This window comes from Equus asinus, chromosome 1, assembly GCF_041296235.1.
Source record: "Equus asinus isolate D_3611 breed Donkey chromosome 1, EquAss-T2T_v2, whole genome shotgun sequence".
Taxonomy (NCBI): Eukaryota; Metazoa; Chordata; class Mammalia; order Perissodactyla; family Equidae; genus Equus; species Equus asinus.
In genome coordinates, this window is record NC_091790.1 from 108,547,868 (window position 1) to 108,570,435 (window position 22,568).

Here is a 22,568-nt window from a genome sequence, read left to right on the forward strand (position 1 = left end):
TTCATTCATTCAAAATATTAATCAGATTGATGTAAGGTGGTTATACCCTAAAATATTTTTTTTAAAATTCCATTGCTATTAGCATAGTCTCAGTGTGTAAAGATTTAATCATATGCATTACAAGATTACTACTCAGTCTTCACCTTTGGTAACCTTTGTATTCAGTAGGTATATACTGACCATTTGCCATAATATTTTATTTAAACTGGCTATTTCTGTTTTTAACTTGGGCATTTTTAATGAAGTGCCTTCCCTAGGTATTATATGTAGCTATGTGCTCATGTTATTGGGTAAATATATTGGTAAAGGAAAAAGGAAGTTAGTTACATGTCTTCATAAGTTATAAAGCTAAATAATGTTTAGATATGCTGTTGAAAGAATGAAAACAATGGTATAAGTATTTAACTTAAAGTATTACTTTAAAATGAAATTTCTGTTAACTTACCTATAAATACTTTTGTATTCTCAATATTGAGAATTTTTTAGACTTCAGTATATAAAGTGGCTGGATTCTATATCTGTTGACAAAATAGAAGACATTGCAAATGCCTGAATTACTAGCATATTGATCATTACATATTTCCATTATTTTAGGAATATTGGTGATCTTCATTTTTTAAAATGTATGCTAAGTTTATAATTTGTAATTGGAACTATTCTTTTATAATTTTTATAATTTTCTGCTGGTAGTGTTAAACTTCATGGGGGGCCAGCTGAGTAGTATATGAGTTTTGAATTGAGTTTTTTCAAGTTGAGAGTAATGTGGTGGAAAATTTTGTTGTGAATTTCTAAAATGTTCTGCACAGCTTTGGGTTGCGAGGCTTTGGTGATGCTAAGAATTATAATGTTATGATACTTTTCATGCATTTTAAAAGTTTGAGCAGAGGATCTTGTTAGAATGCCAGCCATGTTGAAAGATAGCACTGGCGCACACACACATACACACACACACAGAGTGTTATTTTAAGCTTAAAACTAAAACCAGAGAAAAGATATTAGTGTCAATTGAAACTTGTGGTGGGAACAAGAAATTATTGACATAGTGAAGTACATACAGTGCTTTTCTGCCAGAGTTCAACTGTTTGCTTATATTTCTCTTCAAAATATCCCCATGAAGTAGAGGAAACGAAGGCACAGAGAAGTTTAATGACTTGAAAAAGTCCAGGAAAGTTAGTAGCAGAGCCAGGGTTAGAGCTCTGCAACCCGCCTCTACCTGTGGTTGGCCCCTCTCTCTTTGGAAAATTCTAAAGGTACTTGGGACTTAGAATTGAATGATTTGGGTTCAGTTAGTATTTATTAGTTATAGGACTTTTGGCAAGTCAAGCATACTCTGGGTCACATTATAGCTTTAATTCTTTTTGTGAAGTATGTTTCTGTGCTTTGTTTAACTCTCTGTGAAACAGTATTTCCAAGTTATTTTCAGATTATTTTGAAAAAACCAATGCTGGGATGTCTGTAAGAAATAATGACAGCAAAACGCTCAGGTCTGGACCTTCCTCTTTATTCCCTGTGCAAATGACTTGTGGTTAAGGATACGTAAAATATTGCAAACAACAATTATTTTTTATTGCATACAATGCTTAATATAGTTTTCTTTTTAAAAACCACAGATTGGTTTAGTGATTACAAGGTTCTCTGATTTCTTAGCAGAATAATCCTAACTTCCTTTGTTTTTCACAAAGGTGAAAATATCTAAACCACTGGATTGAGAAACAGATTATATTATTTTCATGCAAAAAAAATATCAAATTACATATTCCAGAATTCACCAAGATTCTTATTTCCATAGTAACAGATTTTCACACTTGAGCATTTAGTACATTTTGTATTCACATAGGATACTAATTTTGAAAAATGCTACAATTGGTGATTTAAAACCAAATTTTGTATGTTATAAAGTAATTTTGTAGATTAATTAGTCAATAACCTAGGAAAGCAGTTTAACTTTTCTAATGATAACTAAGCAACAGATATGGATCTAACCCGCAAATATCTTTATCAAAATCTTTTTTCACAAGTTGTGGGTTTTTCTTTTTAGTTACAAATGTTTTGATTGCATAGGAATTTTAATTCCTAAAATTTCTGATATGGGAGCTTTGATTTTTAATTTTGTGCATCTGCTTTCTTAAGTGAGAGAGTACTGTTCACATTTACATTGTGCTGCTCATATCAGATCTTCTTCTCCTGTTTATGTCTAGTTCTGATGCTACATTTCTGATGATTGTGAGTTTGTAGGTAAAAAAAATTCAACTTTGTTAAATATTGGAGTTAACCACGACTGAAAGTGCTTTGAAACTGTTTGCAAAGTAGATCTGCAAAAGCAGTTTCTAATTGCTGAAAAATCACCTTTTAAATTGTGTTGCTTCAAGGGTGCTTCTTTAATGAATACTTAACATAGCTACCTCTCAACTCTTTCTGATACTGGAGCCAGAGGAAGAAAGGATATTTCGTTTTAAAGCCAATTCAGAAATTTCATTTGGCTTCTCAACTTTATATTTCTTTCACAACAAATGTTTTACCAGAAAAATAGAGATGGACCATCTGCTGAAACTTCCATCACTTGGGGGAGTAGCTAAGGTAGTACAGAGTCAACAACATTGGTGATTCATTATCTGTATAAGCAAATAATTGGAACTTGGTTATAATTGGATAAAGTACATACATCAGAATTATATACTATTAGCAGAAAAACTCCTCAAAGCATTCTTCCTCATCCTCTGCCTCACCTAAGTTGGGCGTTTAAAATTTTTTACTTTTATTTTTCACACTATGTATTTGGAAGTCATTTGGCAGCGTCATATATATTACATTATATATATATATGTATATATAATATATATAATATTTCTTTCCGTTTTCTCATCCAAACCCAGATTTTGGACCCTGTGACTATTACTACTTTTAATGTTTGTTGTCCTACTGTTGGCATGTTGTCTTTGGGGCCTTGTCCAAATTATTACCATCCCTGCCGCCCAATGTTTTGGCTGTTTTGACTGCTTTATTTCCCTCTTTGTATCCTTAAAGATTATGGATTTGGTTAATATTTTCCTCTAATATTTCTATCAAAGAATTATGTCGTATTTGTACTTTTTTTCACAATCGTTTCTCTTTTTTCCTGTTGCTTCATTTTCTTTTCATAATTCTCCTATTGTAGGTTATTACACAGAATAAAATTGATTTCTGTGTCCTCAAATCAAGTCAATTGAAGAACTAGGTTGTATATTTAACAAAGCTGTGGTAAATCCTCTCTTCTGTGCTGTCATGAATTGTGTCTTCTGGTGGGAGATGTAGCTGAATGGCTGTCTATGAACTAGTAGTGTATTACTGAAACTAGTTAGACACATGATGGTTTTGTAAGAAGGCTGCCATTCTTTGTGTGTAGAGCCAGAGAATGGGAGAGTTCCACTATAGACTCAGTAATTTCCATGGTACTACTTGGAGCATCCATTTGGGAAAATGGATGCATTTTAAGAGTTTGTTAATAATAGTTAAAGGCTGTACTCACTGATGACTTTGTGCTAGTAAAATAAAGCAGTCTATCTCCAGTCACTGCTACCTTCTGGTCCCCATTTAGGGATAGTACTGTCCACACAAAGTCCCGCTGTGCTTTTATCGATCTTGCAGAGGATTTATGGATCAATTTGGGGAGAATTTGACATCTTAACAATATTGAGTCTTCCAATTTATGGACATGGTGTCTCTCTTATTTTTAGGTCTTTGACTTATCAGTGTTTTGTAATATTTGACTTGTAGATCTTGCACGTGTTTTGTTAGATTTGTGCCTCATTATTTCATTATGTCATTGTTTTAGTGCTATTGATGTAGCATGTAATTTTTTAAAACAGAATTCCAATTGTTTATTTTTCACGTATAGAAATACAATTGTTTTTTGTGTATTGACCTCAAGTCCTACAGCTTTACTAAACTCATATATTAGTCCTGTGAATTTTTTTGTGAATTCCATGGTATTTTCTATATAGACGATTAGTGTTGTCTGCAAATGGAGACAGGTTACTTCTTGAAGTATGTGTGATTTTTACTTCTTCTCTTGCCTTCTTGTCCTGCCTAGGACCTCTGGTATTAGATTGTCAGGAGTGCGTTGTGAGAAGCAAGCTGCCACAGGACCTGAGCATCCTGAATGTCCTTGGGCATGCTGGGTATTGCTGGGTATGCCAGGGAGGTAAACACCGGACTGCTCTTTACCCAGTCCCTTTCTCTGGGTGATGTTTGAAGGTAGCAACCTTGAGGGATGCAATAATAACTCCCCAGACAAAGAGCAGACTTGCTTCTGCTTGCTATGAAAATAGTAAATTTTCCGAGCTCAGTGTTCCTTGGCCTTGACGCAAACCACTATATACAGAGTGTCCCCCAGGCCCCTCTGCCAGGGCGACTCGGAGGGGAGGGCGAACTGTCACTGACACGATCCTCATACTGCTTGCTCTGTCAAGAGTAATAAAGTCCTTTGCCTCTGACTCAGGCATCCTGTGACTTCTGCCAGCATCCGTAACAGAAACAGCCTAGCTTCGTAGCTTACAAGTAGGGTAAAATCCTAGACCTTGCACAGTTTTTGACAATTTTGGCAAAGGACGTGGTGTTGACAGAAACATGGCTTCATGCAAGAGAGAAGAAAATGGCCCTTATGGGCCAGTTTAGGGGATATGAGCTCCAGTAGCAAATGCTCTTGTTTAAGTGATGGGTTAGAAGATCCCCGAATGACTTACCTGTTAATTAGTTTTTAGAGGCTGAGCAGTGAGAGGTAGAATTAAATGAAGCTGTGCGAATGGTGCTTTGCTTGTTGCTCACTCTCTAGGCTGGAGGAGGAAAGAATGTTATTACATCAATGAGGCAGCAAGCATCTGGGCCCGAGGCAAAAGGCAGTATGGCTGTAGCTGCTGAATCAAAGGCTCTCCAGAGCTGAAATAAAAGGTGTCGGCAACGAGGATACAGAGCTTTTTGTTTTGTTTTGTTTTTATTGAGGTAACATTGGTTTATAACATTATATAAATTTCAGGTATACATCATTATATTTCGACTCCTGGATGGACTTCACAGAAGCTTTGTGTAGGATGCAGAGCTTTGGGTAGACTGAATACATTCTAAGTTCATTTGTTGAGTCCAAGTAGGCAGACACTTGAAATTGAATATAAATGCAAAGTCTTGCTTATCGGTGCAGAGCTACTCTTTCCCTCTGTGCCCTCTAACTCCTCTCTTCCCCTCTGCTCTAACCTCAGCTGCTTAAGATAAAAGCCAAGTGTGGATGGGAACCACAAGGAGGGGGAGGAATTCAGACTTTACAGTTCTGTTAGATATACAGCTCAGTGCAGCAAGGGAGGCTGAAGGCACTGAGGACGGCAGGGTGGAGCTCTAGCAGCGTGCACAAAGGCAAATTAAGAGCCCGTCATCGGCCCAGGCACTTGCAGGAGCTCAGAGGTACGGAGGAGGAAGCGGCCCCCCCCCCACCCCCCCAAGACCCTGGGCTAAGGAGCCAAGCAGCAGAAAAGCCTCCCACCACCGCAGCCCTCCTGAGCAGGCTGGCCTCCACAACTGCCCTGTATGCCCCGTGCCCCTGGTCAGAGAATCCTGTAGTCTCCTGGCAGCTCTGGCTATAGTCCCTTTAGTGTGTGTGTTCAATTTCTTGGTCTGTGTTCCTGCAGGGAGGAAAATACTCAGATTCAAGAAAAGCTAAAGTGTGGGTGGAGCCTCTGGGCTATTCAGTGTACTTTTCTGACTTCCTCTGGCAAATGTATAATTGGTATTGACGTTTTTTACGTGCTTATACTGTGAATGCTTCTAAGTTCACAGGAGATTCTTCCATTCATGGGCTGCCGCATGTCCCCTCCCTGGCTGATCTAGCATGATGTATCATCCCAGAAGGAAAGAACAGAAAACCAAAGCTGTAGTTAAAGGCTTCGTGGCTCTTAAAGTGCTCAGGCCATTTCTTAGTACAGCAGTGCCACCTGCCTGACCTAGCTACCAAGTGCACCTCTTTTGAAAAGGCCTGCTGCTAAGGTCTTGTTAAAATGAAACACCTGACCCATAGATGCCTTGGGACTCTCTGGCCCAATATCACCATTTTGGGGTAGGTTAAAGTCAGACTCGATGGCTAACAAGGAAAGGCTTCATTGATCAAATGAAAATGGTTTGTCCAGGGGTGCAGCCAGCCTGGCCTTTGTGTCATCTTGGTTTTGCATGAAGAGGTAGAAGCAACCCCTTTTGGGGAAGACCTTGCCTCTCACTACACCACCTAAGCAAGCCATTGGCTTAGTGGGGCCCTCGAGTCACAGAAGTTCCTGTAAATCCCTGGACCTGGTTCACTGATGGTGCAGCCAAAGAAAAAGCTGTTGAACATCAGTGCCAGCTGTAGGAAACAGTGCATGTGACCACTCCACTCCATTCCCATAGCTCTGACCAGTACTCCCCTTGGTTAATGTTGTTATATTTTTACTGACCCTTGGGCCATTGCCAATAGACTAGCCTTCAGGTGTGCCACTTGGAAGATAGATTAAAAACATCTCTCTTTGGGGCTGCAAACTATGGAAACATTGTAGCTGCCAGTCAGAGAGTTTGGGTGGTCAAGCCTGTACTTCCCATATTGCTGCCTTTTCTGCCTGGATCCATTATTGTATTGGCTACAGCAACCTAACCACCATAATAGACTGGGCAGCCGCTGTGTCCGGGCTTTCAGGAAAGAGGACTTCCCCATGTCCCTCCCCTACTCCCGCGGGAGGACGAATTCCTTTTCCTCCCTCAGGGTACAGAGCTTTTTGCTGTTTCCTTCCCCGAGCTCTGGAGTGATAGGGTCCTTGCACTTCCCTCAGTGGTTTGAGCTCCCCCTCCCCCCATTAGAGATAGAAGGGGTTCAGGCTGGACTTCACGCCTTTCTGTCAGTGGCTGCTCTTCTCCTCTCCGAAGCCTGCACCGTGAGCGATACTTTCTGAGGCCCCTCAGTGTGCACCCAGTCTCTGTGCGTGTGCACCGTGTCATTTTTTGTGCGCGCCTGATGAGGTCTGTGAAGAAGAGCCTGTGAATGGGTGTGCCTTCCCTTTGTGTGTGTGGCCTCCATGGGTTGTGTGTTTTCTTGCTAGCACACACTCAGCCTTTAGCGATTCATTAACAGTTTAGCGGAATTGTTCTTGCTGAGTACTGTCTTCCCATGGTACTCAAGTCCTCCATGTCCTTCAAGACACTGGTCTTTCCTTAGAGTTTGGGTTGGTTGGTGGCCCTGTAACCTCAGCTCTCCTGGCAGCTATTTACCATGATAATAGATTAATTTCATGACCCCACTTGTTCATGGTGGATTGCCCTTTTAGATATTGCCTGATTTTATTTGCAATTATTTTGGTAAAGTCTTTTGCTTATATGTTTGTGAGGGATATTGGTCTGTCATTTTCTTTTATTATGTTTTTGTCGGGATTTGGGATCAGGATAATGTTAGATTCATAAAGTAAGTTGAAAATGTTTTATCTTCCTTTAGTTTAAAAAAGTTTGTGTAAAATCCATACTAGTCCTTCCTTAAATGTTTGATAGAATTCAATAGAGGAGACATTTGAGCCAGGAGGTGTTAGGTTGTTTAAAGGTTTTAATTATAAATTCAAATAATTTAATAGACAGTAGATTCAGATTTTCTATTTTTCCTGCATCTGTTTTGGTGATACATATCTCTCAAATAATTTGGTTATATGACTGAAATTACCAAATTTATTGGCATCAATTCGTTTTTAACATTTCCTTGTTATATTTTATTATCGGTAAGGTAGGTATTGGTATCTTCTCTTTCATTACTGATTTTGGAAATTTGTGTCTTCTTTTTTTCTTGGTCAGTTTGCCTAGAAGTTTATCAGATTTACTAATCTTTTCAAATAACCAGCTTTTGGTTTCATCGTTCTTCATGAGCAGTGTTCTTATTTGTCTTTTTCTGTTATGTTGATTTATGCTCTTACCATTAGTATTCCTTTCTTCTACTACTTGGGTGAAAGTTTCTTTAATAGATTTTAATCTTTTTTCCCCCGATATGTGCTTAGTATGGCTTTACCTACATCCCATAAATTTGATTGCTTTATTTTATATCACTCAGTTCAGTATGTTCTTTAATTTCCCTTATATTTATTTGCCAACACATGGGTTATTTATAAGTATGTTTTTCAATTTCCAAATATTTGGCAATTTTTTTCAAATTTTTCTGTTATTGATTTCAAATTTAGTTTCATTATAGTCAGAGAATATACTTTGTACAATTTCAGTTTTTAAACATTTGTTTAGGCTTGTTTAATAGGCCGGAATATGGTCTATCTTGGTGAATGTTCCGTGTACTCTTGAAAATAATGTGTTTCTCTCCTATTGTTAGGTATACTGTTCTATAAATGTCACGTAGGTCAAGCTAGTTGATAGTATTGTTCAAATTTTCTCTCACCTTACTGTTCCTCTGTTTAGTTGTTCCATTAGTTTTTTGCTGAAGGTAACTTTTTTCTGAAAGAGAAGTTGTGAAGTTCTCAGTTGTAATTCTGGATTTGTCTATTTCCCTTTTCACTTCTTCCAGTTTTTGCATCATGTGTTTTTATTGGGTGCATGTACATTTAAGAGTGTCATGAAATATGTCTTTATCCCTAATAATACTCCTTGCTCTGATGTGTGCTTTGTCTGATATCAATATAGCTACTCCGGGTTTGTTTTAATATGGTTTATATCATATATATTTTCTCAATCTTGTACTTTTAACTCTTCTGTGTCTTTATTTTTAAGGTCTGTTTTCTGTAAATAGTAATAGTTTGTTTTTCCTTTTTTTCCATTGTGATTTTTGTCTTTTAATTGGAGTGCAGCGCATTTACATTTAGTATATTTTTTTATATGGTTAGGCTTAAGTCTTCCACTTGGCATTTGTTTTGTTTGTTCCATCTGTTCTTTGTTCATTTTTTCTTCCTTTTTTGCCTTCTTTTGGGTAAATTTTTATTGTCCCATTTTTGCTATTTCAAACTATTTTTAGTAATGAATAAATAAAATTTAATAATCTATTGACTTACTAGGTGTATCTTTTAATTTTCTTATTTTAGTCGTTGTTTTAGGTATATGATATATGTGTTTAACTTATCATGGTCTACTTACAAGTAGTAGATCACATCATATATAATGTTAAGACTTTACTGTAATATCACTTCCTTTGGCCTTCATTCATCTTTTATGCTGTTTTTTCCCCAAAAAGTTTACTTCTCCTTATGTTATAAACTTTATAATGCAGCATTACTGTTTTAGTTTTAAACAGCCACTGGTCTTTTAAATAAGTTTTAAAGATAAAAATGTTTTATATTTATGCATATATTTATAATTTCTGACACTTCATTTCTTTTTGGACATCAGACATTCTGGCACTATTTTCCTTCAATCTGAAGAACTTACTGTGACTTTTTTTGTAGTACAAGCTTGCTGGCAACAAATTCTTTCTGCTTTTGTCAAAAATATGTTCCTTGTCTCTCTATTTTTCACTTATTTTCACTTGCTATAGAGAACTGTATTGATTTTTTTTTCTTTTATCATTTAAAAAATATTTTGTTCTTTTTCTGGCATGCATAGTGTCTGACAAGACATCTTTGATCATTCTTATCTTTATTCCTTTCTATGTAATGTGTCTTTTTTTCCTCTGGCCTCTTTTAAGGTTTTCTTTCATTGTTTCCGTAGTTTCATTATGATGTGTTTTGGTGTGGTTTCTTTGTGTTTACCTTTCTTTCTTGCTTGGGATTCACTTAAATATTTTTTCTGTCTCACATCTTTCCTCCTCTTCTGAGACTATGATAGCATGTATTTTATACTCTTGGCATTGTCGTTCATATCATTGAGACTCTCTTCGTTTGTTTTTTGTAACTTTGGTTTGAATAGTTTGCTCTGGTTTCAGGTTCATCGATCTTTTCTTTTGTAGTGTCTGATGTGTTGAGCCCTTCCAGTGAATTTTTCGGTTAAAATACCGTGTTTTTCAGCTCTAGAAGTTTTATTTCATCAATTGTTTTTGTGTGTGTGTGAGGAAGATTCGCTCTGAGCTCACGTCTGTTGCCAATCTTCCACTTTCTTTTTGCTTGAGAAAGATTAGCCCTGAGCTAGCATCTGTGCTAATCTTCCTCTATTTTGTGTGGGTCACCTCCATAGCATGGCTTGACCAGTGCTGTACATCTGCACCTGACATCTGAACCCACAAACTCAGGCCGCCGAAGTGGAGCATGCCAGACTTAACCACTTTGATCAATTGATCAATTTTTATGGTTTCAGTTTCTCTTCATTGTACTCATGTTTTTCTTTAAATCTATGGATATAGTTATAAGAGGTATTTTAAGATCTTTGTCTCTTAATTCCATCATCATTTTGCACATTTGTATTTCTAGTAATTTTTGCTTGGATACGGGCCATTGTGTTTGAACGCTGTTAAAGGATTTTGTTGTATTCCTTTAATGAATGTTGCGCTTTGTCAGGCAGTCAGGTTACTTGTGGATCAACTTGATCCTTTTGAGGTTTGTTTTTTCAGCTATATTCAGGCAGCTTTAAAGGAACCTTTACTGGAAGACTGGTTTATCCCTACCATTAAGGTGTAATTCTTCACAAATCTATACAGAATGCTCCTGTGTTTGATGATATCTCTTCATTTTGCCTTTTCAAGCTGGAATATCATGCAGTATTCTCCCTGTGAGCCCTATGAGTTGATCAGTTTGCAGGCTTTCTGGTAGTTTTTTGCCTGGCCTCTTTGATGTGCATTTACAACTTAATATTCCTTTGAAGACTCAAGAAGGTCTATCTAGAAATTTCTGAAACTTTCTCAGCCCACTTTTTTCTGTTATTTTGACTTGCTTCAGCTTCCAGCTGCCTCAGCCTTCCTTAATAACTCAAATATGTCCTTCTACTCATCTAGACCATTGCGCTCTGCTGGGATTCTCCCTGACTTTGTAGGGGAAAGTGTATCTAGGCACAAAGCTTGGATAATCATAAAGCTCCCTTCATTTGTTTACCAGGGACCAGTCTTGTACTTCCTGTTGTCCAGTATCTGAAAATAGTAGTTTCATAAATTTTGTCCAGTTTTCTAGTTCCTAGGGTAGGTCCAGTACCAATCACTTTGTTAGGATAGAAGTGGAATTTTCAAATTTGTTTTAAAAACTAGTTATCGTGAAATTTTTCCACCAATTAATTATGAACTATCTTGTGGCAGTCCTTTTACTGCTGTCTTAATGTTATTAAAATCTGGGACTGTTTTACTTTTTTATGACTTATTTCTTATCTTAGAGTCTAATAAGTTCTGATAGTATTTTGTATCATGTAATTCAGTCTTTGCATTTAAACTATCTGCCCTGGACAATTTTCTTTCAAAAGTGCTTCTATTATTTTTCCCTGTTTGAGAAAAAGATACTACTGGAGAAAAGATCATACAGCTATATAGATTGATGCCTTTGCAAATTTATGTCATCTAATCTAGTCATTTTCCCCTTTTACAGGTGTTATTATATAGACCAGAGATGGGCAAACTTTTTCTGAAAGGGCCAGATAGTAAATATTTTAGGCTTCGTGGGCCACACACTGTCTGTAGTGCATATTCTTTGTTTTCTTTTCTGACTCTTTAAAAATGAGGAGACCAGTCTGCTCATGAATTTTGGCCCAAGGGACTTAGTTTGATCATCCTTGACCTAAACCACCAAACTTGGTTCAAGGAACCTTCCCCTTTCTCTCATTTTTACCAGAAGACCTTATTTCTTACTTCATAGAAAAAATAGATTCTTGAACATTGACAACTTCTTGCTTTTTATGTATCCCTTCTAACAGCCTGTCCAGATCTTCAGTCATTTATCCAACTTTCATTCTGTGCCAAGTGAAGATGTATACGTATCCTTTCATTTAAGCCTAACCTCCCATGCTATGCGGATTCCTGCTTTTGTCCTCTTCCAAGTTCATTTACACCTTGTTCCATATTTCTGTCATACGTATTATCTTCCCTCACTCTTCCAACTGTACTCTATCAACATGTACATATTTATTATCTGTCCCACTCTTAAATTTTGTATTCATGACATCTCAAAATGTTGATTTTAAGGGAAAAACCCATACCACCAGAACAATTTATCTTAAGTACTTTTAGTTGAGTTTAAATTGCAAATGGAAAAATTGTTTTTAAACTGTAATAAAGTAGATATAAGGTGTTTTTATGATACATCCTCATTTCTGAGTTAATCTTGACCGTGTTTGTCTTCATTTCATAAATTAACAGCTTTTTCCCCCCTGGTGACAACATAATGAGACTAATGAATTAGAACATCTCAAGCAAAAATGTTCTATGGTGGGAAGGGATACAGTTCTCTAAAAGGCAAAACATCAAGTACAGAATTATTTAAAAAAATTTGGGGAATCAGACTAGATCTAGGCACATTGTGCTGCAGGCATCACCTCACAACTCTGCCAGCACGTGTCCTTTCTGAGCTTCAACACAGCTGCTGTGCCAGGCGGTCTCTCGTCTCCCCTCTCCTTGATGGCGTTGGGGTTTTGGTTTGTGATGGGGAAGGAAAAAAACAAAAGAATCCCATCCTCAATTTTCTTATATTATGGGTTTTGAAAAAACAATAATGTGAGTCAAGTAGCAGTGATTTCTTCTGGATCATTCTCATACTAAGAAACACGAAGGGCATTCGGTGTTTTAAATATAGATGGGTCCATTTATATAAAAAATAAACTTTAAAGAATAAAGTTACTTGTAAAGAATAAAGGCACATTAAAAAAACTACATGTTCTTACAACAATTTGTTCTATTCTTTTTTTTCTGTAACACAGTTATTCCTCCCCCGCTCCCCACACAACAGATTTGTAATGTAAGAATAGAATCATGGTGCAGCCGGCAACTCCCAGAGGTAAAACACACAGTACTAGACTTCCAGCTGTAGATTTTGCTTTTCAGATTTCGTGTCATTTTCTGCGTTAAATTCACATTTGAAATCACTTTAAGCTTTCAAGGACTGTATTTATCTTAGGTTGTTCTCTTAAGTGGCTGCATCATAGAGCAGTTATTTACACTCTGTGTTAAGACTATCTATTTTGTTAGGTGCAATTATTCTTTAATTATGCTCTTGTAGTCATATATACTACAACTTGGTAATGCTTTGTGTCTTGAATTTTAATTGTTTGCTTTTCTCTTTTTTGTGTAGTTTTTAATGGCTTTTTACTCTTGAATTTTCCTGTCCCTCCCTCCTTTGACGGCTGCGCAATGGCATCTTTAATAAGTGTTTTATCTATTTGGGTAAATTTCTAAAATTAGTTTTGAATTGGATGTTTTCGATATGTAAATATAACTCAAAATTATTTAAAATTGAAGAAAGTATTCTGAATGACCTGGAAAGATTCATAATATAGTAATTTAGTATTTTTAAATGCATACTTAACTCTACACTTGAATTTGAGAGTATTTGAGCCTAGAATAAAGAAACTTTATTGGTATCATCACAGCTGTGTCAAATATTTAAATCTGTTGAATCACGGATGAACTCTTACAAGTAGAATCAAAATTTGTGCCATTCTATTATGCTTTTTTTGAACATGTGATGTAATGAAGATATTTCAGATAAGTTAAAAATACAGTTCTTTCACTAGCTTTAGAATGGAGACCAGTAAAAGTGTTATCACAATGACTTATGTTACCTGGGAAGATTGCTCTCTGAAAACATTAGATGATTTAACATTGGCTTTTCACTTACCTTGGAAGATTCCTTGATTCCTAGTGATTTGTTTCTTTGCTGAGACAAGATTATGAAACACATATTGCTGTTGCTGATGTTCAGAGAGTCATTTAGCTAATATATGAGCCTAGCCCTGCCCATTCCCAGTCTCATCCTGTGTAGTTCTCTATATTTTTCAGATTTTTCATTAATGATACCAGATACAGTAGCTCTCTTAAGGGTCATATTTAAAAACTGTGGAATTCTTGAAGTTCCTATCATTTATATCTTTTGAATGTAATATATTAATATGGGAGATTTGACTCTTACACTTTGAGGTATAATTCTTACTCGCTTTTATGTTTTGGAGATGTGACTATTGTTCAGGAGGTTATTTTAAATAATATCAAAATCACCACAGGAAAGTATGATCACTCGGTTAGTCATTTAACAAATATTTATTCAGTACATTCTGTGTCCAATAGTATGTAAGGTGATAGGGTAACATTGATAAATAATGAGTTTGTAGTTTAGTGAGAGAGACAGACAAATAAATACACCACTATGGTATAGAGTAGGTGCAGTACTAAGGGTCAAGTATGAGATGCAGTGAAATCATAAGAGGTATACTAATCTGGAGGGAGATGATCAGGAATAGCTTTGCAGAGGAAGTAGATAAGCTGAGATATGAACAATCAGGGGGATCGGTGCTGGTCCAGATTGGTGAACATGTACCAGACAAAAGAGACAGCCTTTCCCAGAAGAAGTTAGAAGTAGAGAAGACAAGGGAAGAGGACAGGGAAGTGTTGAGAGATAGGGCCAGGTAGTAAATGGTCCTGCAAGCCATGTTAGAGAATTTGAACTTTTATAGGAGGGCAATGATAACACCAGCAAAGGCCTTTAAGTAAGAGAGTAATGTGATCAGACTTGCATTTTAGAAAGATCACTCAGTTGGCAAAGTCAAATGGATTGGAAAGTTGGGAGCATAATTAGAGAAGGGAAACCTAGTATGTTAGGCAAGAGTTGATGGTGGTAAGAATTGTTGGAGTATTGAGGATGGAACAAAGTAGTAGGATCCATTTTAAGGAGCTACAGAAACAGTGAGATTTGGCGAGAGCAGTAGGCTGCTCCCTGAGATACGGCTGTTAGGAGGAATGCTTTTGTGAGGGATGACTGTAAGTGTATGTTGGCACATGTTGAATTTGAGGGGCTTGTTGGACACCCAAGTGTAGGTATCTAGTAGGGAACTCTATCTGTAGATTTGAAGTCCAGGAGGAGAAAAGGGGCAGAAGGTACAGATGTGAGAGTTGCCACCTATGAAGGTAATTGTATATGAAGAGGTATGGAGTTGGATCCCCCGAAGGGAGTGGAGATAGAACTGAGCCCTGAGAAAGTATAATTAATGTGAGGGATGGACATAGGAGGGAAAGACCACAGAGACAACTGAGAGGCAATAACTAGAGAGGTGGCAGGGTGTGCTAGAATGGAAGGTAAGAAAAGATAATGGTTTAAGGCTAGAGACTCAATATTATTAGATGTTGTGGAGTCTTCAAATAAGATAAGATTGAAAAATGGCCTTAGGATTTAGCCAAAAAAAAAAAAAAAAAATGTTGGTGACCTCAGCAGGCACAGGCACTGAGATCAACTGAACATTGGTGTAAGCACAGTTTCCATATGGCTCTTTAAATGGAGAAGTAATTTCAGTTGTCAAGTGCAGTTATAGAGCGTTTCATGTTTTGGGGAGGAGGAGTGTCAGTAAGAATAAAATAAACTTGTGGAAAATTATTTTTGAAGACTTTATAATTAGAATAAAAATTTAATTTTGAAATTCTATAACTTGAAACTTTAGATTATAAAAGAGAAATTGGTGTCATAAATATAGCTTGGATTTGAAGTAACTGAGATTTGATCTAAACTACCAGTTATTAGGAGTTTCATTTTATAGATAATAATATATAGTTATTGACAGAATTTAATGACATAATATATGAAAAAATGTTTAGTGTAATGCCTGACAGGTGTGCATGTTTGTGTATGAATATGTGATATATTGAACACCTTCTATATAACCATATATACTGGCTAATAATTTCAGGGCACTTGTTCTCTTGGTATGTGTATTGGTTATAGGCTGTTGTATAATAAATTATGCCCAAAAGTTACAAGGTTAAAGCAACAAACATTTATTAAAGGGCACTACTTATGAGGGTCTGGTAGACAGAATAATAGCCACATTAAGATGTTCATGTTGTATTTCCCAAAACCTGTAAACATGTTACATTCCATAGCAAAAGAGACTTTGTATATGATTAAGATTATGATTTTGAGGTGGGAGATTATCCTAGATTATCTGGGTAGGCTCCGTCTAATACATGAGCCCTTAACAGTGGAGAACCTTTTCCCAGCTCAAGTCAGAATAGATGAGTCAGAGAGACGAGGCAGAAGGGGGTTCAGAGAGATTCAAAGTGTGAGATGGAGGTTGGGGCTATGAGCCAAGGAATGTGGGCAGCCTCTAGAAGCTGACAGCCAGCAAGAAACAGAGAGCTCAGTCCCACAACTGCTTGGAACTAAATTCTGCCAAAAAACCTGAATGACTCTGCAAGCAGATTCTTCCCCTGAGCCTCCAGTCGAGTAATACAGGTAGCAGATGCCTCGATTTCAGGCTCGTGACTCCCAGAGCAGAGAGCACCAGCTGAGCGCACTGGACTTCTGAGCTACAAAACGGTGAGATAGAAATTGTATTGTTGAAAGCCATTAATTTTGTAGTTTTGTGGCAGCAATAGCAAAGTAATGCAAAGAGTCAGGAGTATAGAAGCAGCTCAGCTGGGGTGATTCTGGCTTAGGGTCTCTCACGAGATTGCAGAGAAGCTCTCCAGGAGCGGTGGTCATCTGGAGGCTGGACTGGGCCTGGAGGATTCTTTCAGGCTCGCTCATGTGGTTGTTGGTAGACTCATGAGGGCCTCTTCACAGGGTGCTTATGACATGGCAGCTGGCTTCTCCCAGAGTAAGTGGTGAAAGAGAAGAGAGAGAAGTGAGTATTGAGTGAGAGAGAGAGAATATGACAGCAGCTGAGTATACAGGATAGAAGCCACAGGTCTTTGAAAATCAAATCTCAGATGTGACATATTATCATGTCTGCCATATTCCATTTTCCCACAGACCAGCCTTGGTGTGATAGTAAATTACACTGCAAAAGAGCATGATTATCAGGAGGCAGTGGCTACCTCCAGTATTAGGCCAGTATGTATGTGCCTGAGATGGCAGACTACCAGTTCTAGATTACCTCATTGGGCATATATAGTCCCAGGTCTGCAGTGTAATTTTATTCAAGTTATTTAGCCTTTCTAAAACTGAGGTTATTCATTCAAAATTGAAGTTAGTTGAGATTAATTTTATGTCTGTACTGGAAATCCACTTACGCTAGTTTAATCAAACAAGGTATTTCTTAAAGGTCTTATTGGCTTTTACTGTTTTGGAATGTGTTCTTTTAAGATTAAGGATCCTGAGTTGTTTGTTTTTTTGTTCTTTTTTTTGGGGGGGGTGGTGAGGAAGATTTGCCCCAAGCTAACCTCTGTTGCCAGTCCTCCTCTTTTTGCTTGAGAAAGACTGTTGCTGAGCTAACATCTGTGCAAATCTTCCTCTGTTTTGTAATGAGACGCCACCACAGCATGGCTTGATGAGGAGTTTGTAGGTCTGTGCCCGTGATCTGAACCCATGAACCCTGGGCTGCTGAAGTGGAGCATGTGAACTTAACCACTATGCCACTGGGCTGGCCCCTAGGATCCTGAGATATTTTTTAGGAAATTCAAGGAATGGTTGAAGATAGAAGACTATGACTGGTTTATCTTGGCTTAGATGACAATTCTTGAACCAATCAACTTTGGTCATATGATCAAATGACTTCTCCTTCTACAATTACATGGATTGTGGGAAATGTTCCTGGAAGTGTTGCTGAGTGGTGCCACAACTTCGAGGGGCACAGTTCTCATTGTAGTTTATATGAATGTCACTTATAAAGTTGCACAGTGGGCAGTCTGTACAGCTGTACACAGTGGCTCTAGGTTTATGTGTTCTTGACAACTTGAGGACTTCTTCCCACAGGTATGTCTCTTGTTCGTTGATATGTCGTGTAGCATGATGCCCAGCTTGTAATCACTCAGTAAATATTTGTGAAATGGATGAATGAGTCAATGGTTGATGTGGTAACATGACCACTATTCAAATATTTAATGCTTTTCAGCTGTATGCCATTCTTTTTATTCCTCATAAGTAATATTGTTGATTTACTTCTTATATTGTGATACCTAGAAGCTTCTATTTGCACTAAAGAATGAACTAAAACAATTTGTAAAATAATGGAATAAGTGAAGGTATAATTACTTGCTGGCCAATCTCTGATTTATTAAGGCAATTCAGTTCATCTTTGAACATCTAAGTGCAGCACAGAATTAGCCATGACCCATTTGTAAACAGCAGTTGCTGTGTACTGGAGAGTGGCATTCAGTTTGTGTGAACTCACCATAAGTGTAAAAGTTAATAATCTTAAGTATTTTATGGTTAGTATGTAAAACTGAATCTTGAGGAATCATGCTATTGTTTCAGTTTTTGGAAATATACTATATATGGTTTCAAACACAAAATTTAATAATTACAGAGCTACCAGGTATTTTTTTTAATCCATAAATATTTATTAGCTATATTTCTACTTATTAGTGTAAGACTTATAAGTAATTTTTAGGGTATGAATGTCACAAGCTGAAAAGAAGTACTTTTTGTGATTGTTACTTTTCTAAGCTATATTTTCGGTTGCCCAGAAGAGTTGTTTTATTCAATTTGGTTCAGTTTTGCGTTTCCTATGTGAAAGTTGCTCTTCCGGTATTACGGGGAAGCATAGTCCTTGTTCTGTGAGAATTTACAATATGGTATTTGAATATTTGGGTGAGTGAATCTAAGAGGAGTATAAAAATAACTTTAATATGGTTAGTATTCTAAAAGAGGTATTAATAATGTGCTATGAAGGTTCAACAGAGACCATCTGGTTTGAAGAATCTGAGCAAGTTTCATGAAATATGGTAGAAGTGTAAGAATAGGTATAATTTTGAAAAGTAGAGTTAGAGTGAGTGGAGAAAACAGTGTGGTAAAAATGTGGGTATCTAAGTGATTTAATCTTTGCAATTATAGCTTTAAAATTCTGAACTGATTGACCTGTTCTACTTTACATGGCTGTCTTTTTACTTTTAATTATTATTGCTAAAAGTGGTGATAAGATGGACTTGAATAATTTAAACTCTATTAAAAATAAATCTGAATAATTTAGACTCTGTTTTAAATATAAATTTTATGATTAATTTACTGCTCTTGCATGTGGCCATCCAGTTTACTGAGAATTGGAGGATTGTGGTAGCGTTGGCTAGACTAGAGGATGGTGTAGAATTTACAGACTTCAGAACTGGAAGGGACAAGAGAGATCAGTTAATTCATCATCCTCATTTCGAAGATTAAGAACCAGGAGAGATAAATGAGTTGCCTACTTTTCTATAAATATTTACAGAGATGGAGTTGGTCCTGTGTAGATCCATGTCTTAAAGCAGTCAGTCTGTTAGGACTCTCTCTCTCTCTCTCTTTCTTTTCTTTTCTTTTTTTTTTTCTGAGGAAGATTGGCCCTGAGCTAACATCTGTGCCAGTATTCCTTTATTTTGTGTGTAGGTTGTCACCACAGTATGGCTGCTGCCAAGTGGTGTAGGTCTGCACCTGGGCACTGAAACTGGGCCACCGAAGTGGAGTGCATCAAACCCAACCACTAGGCCCTGGGGCCAGCCCTCGTTAGAACTATTTGAAGCAGACCTCTAATTCATTTTTGTTAAGGTAACCAAACTGAAATATTTAATTTGTACAGAATCTGCAGACTCCTGTAGATGTATCAATTCAGTGTTCCCCCTGCTTCCTGCTCCTTTATTAGAGATCATGTTTATATTTCACAGCTAGAAGATGGTAAAGAATCTGTGAAATATATAATGTCAGTGTGGCTGCAGCAGAGATGATGAATGTACCAAATTTTATTTATCTATTCATCATCTGAAGGACATTTGTTATTTCTACAAGTATTTTCTCCTACTCTGTGGGTTGTCTTTTCTGAGATTTTTTTTTTTAAGTTAAACGTAGTACAATTTGAGAAATCTAAGTTATTCCATTTCATGGATCTGCAGCAAAAGCAAACTCTTGATACTGCGTCTTTTAAGGATATTGTAGACGCCTCTCAAACTTGGAAAGAGACGAGGAAGCGTGAATTAAGGAAGTGGAGAGGTATGGTGCAAGGTGAGCTCCTTTATTGTAGTAGCCTCCAAACCCTCTGCTTGGATCCTGTTCCCTCCTCCTGGTGCTCTTCCAGCGTTGGAAATCTCGCTGTGCTCGCATTCCCTGAGGCGCCTCTGCTACAGAATATTATCGTGTCTGCCTCTACCCAAGTGGGCTGTAACTCTTCATTCTCTCTCTCAGTGACAGATTGCATGCCGTAACTTTCTCTTTCCTTATTGCCTTTTGGTTTTTTTAGGTGAAATTGGGTTAAATGACAGGCAAGACTATAATTCTAGAAGGTAACATGCAGCCTGAAGCGTCTGTGTGAGAATAGGGAGAGAACATTGTTGACATGCTTTTAGCCTGATGTTCACCTCGAGTGCATGTGTATACAGTATTAGAAGTTTTGTTTTTTGAACACCTGCAGATTATTCATAGCACTTCTATCCATATCCTGCTTGCTCCTTTTTCAGAGGCCAGATGCCTAGTCCTTGAAATGTGCAAGATTTCCTTTCTTACCTATCAGATATCACATTTACTCAGGTCATGGGTCATAGTTTGGTAAAGAAGGAAAGAGTCTTATTAAACTAACACATAACAGTAGGCTTTTCATTTTGAGGAGTATTTTGTATTTTAAAAGTTCACTTATTTTACTAAATAAATCCCTGATTGATGGAATTTAAAGTGTTTAGTGAAGTGAATAACTTTGGGCAGTGGGGGAGATTTTTTAGCATTAGTCATTAAAATTTAGCACATATGGTCTAAGTAAATGCCAGAAGAAATGCAAGTAATATGCTGTGAAAATTCAGAAAATAAATTATTTACAGTTTGGGAGAGTAGAAAAGATGTTATGTGCAGTTAGCACTAAAGAGAGGATTTTATTGGGATGTTTGAAAATTGGGAGGGTGCGAGCATTTACGATTGAGGGGAATAGTTAGTATTCTAGTTTGACCAAAATGTAAGCTCTGGATTACTGATTAAATATAGTGGATTGAATGCACGCTTTTATTTCTACTTCCTCTTTAAAATTCACTAAAATGATGGTAAAGGACTAAAAAAGGTATAAACCCATAAGGACAGAGAATGCAAGAAGAGATACAGTAGATGAGAGTAATTAATAGAATTTTGGAACATGGAAAGCAGAGAGATGAGGGGTAATTGATTTATTAAAGTGTAGGAAGTGGAAACAGGAATATCTGCAAAGGGAGAAGCCAAGAAGAAGCATGTCACCCCATGGAATTCTGCAAAGGCTTGGCATTAGAAGCATTATAGGCTCTTGAAAATAGGGTGAGGGATGGGACTAAAAAGAAGGGGACATGTTGAATTTCTTATAAGCCATCACTTAGAACTTGGAGGAAAGCAGTTTGGTGTTGGAAAATAAGTGCATTGACTGGTAATATTCTCTTTGTTAGCCGCTAAACACTCCCTAAGATCCATTCAGTTGGTCAGTTGAAGGTTAATAGGACAGACCAGGAAAACTCGTGAAATATATGGTTGCTCTAAATCTTGGGAAGATAGAAGAAAATGAGGTAGCATTTTGGCACTGTTCAGTTCCCTGTGGGTAAATCTTTTTTCTCCCTTGATGGTAAAGCCCTGTGAGTTTTAGCCCTGGGTTTTCTCTTTTGCTCATCAGAGTGTGCTTTGAGTGAAGTGTTTGCGTGGTGATTCTCCTCTCTAATTGTGTGTTATAAGACTGTAATCTTGGTAAAGTAGTTCTAGGTTCATCTATCATGATAATGGCCACAAATATATTTTGCTGATTTTTTGTGTGGGTGATTATGTGTCTAATTAACCAGGGAAACTACTGTTTTTTTCCTTCTTTTCTACCCTGTTTTCCTCTCTGCTCTGTACTGAGCATATGCATATACATATTCCTCTTTGCTTCTTTTACCGAGGGGAAAAACTAAAACTAGACTATCTTGTAGTTGCTAGAAGTTTTAATTCTTTCACTGACTTCTGTGGAAGAGTTCAGAATTAAGACTTAACCAGAATCTTCTGGTAACTAATTCATTCAAGCAAGTATTAGTGAAGTTCTCCTATGTCCTAGATATTGCCCCAAGCACTAGGGATACAAATTTCTGCTCTCAGGGAGATTACGAGAATGTTTTCTGGGGCAGTTCAAGAAGTAAATACATGTATATGGTACTATTTACTGATAGAGTACTGAGGGACGAGCAGGTTTATGGGGGAAATAACAATTCATTTTGGACATACTAAATTTGAGCTGCCTGTAGCCACCCAAGAGGAGATGATATAGGAGTCAGGGAATTCTGCAGGAGGTTGAGGCTGAGAATATAAATTTGGGGTCAACAGTGTGTGGATGGTAATGACCCTAGAAACTGAGTTTTTTCCCAGCAAAAGCTTAGGCCTCTTTCCTTCTTCTCTTGTCCCCTTGTCCATAGCCTCTCCCCTTTGCAGTTTACCTTAGCAGATTTAGCCTCCTGCTCTCTTCCTCCCCCTCCTTTTTTTCTGCTCCTCTTCACCCTCCTCTTTCCCTCTCCTCCTTTATTTCCAGCCTATCTCATTTTTAAATATCATTTTGGGGCAGAACTTCCTCTTTTGCCCAGTTTTTCAGATCCTGGTAAAGTACAACCCATTCTCACTATACCC

General features: G+C 37.3%; 1 protein-coding gene across 1 annotated transcript in view; it reads left to right on the forward strand.

The window, feature by feature from the left end:
• The window catches only part of COG5 (component of oligomeric golgi complex 5), a 325,049-nt gene that overhangs the window by 94,939 nt on the left and 207,542 nt on the right, over positions 1 to 22,568 (forward strand). The window lies entirely within an intron of this gene.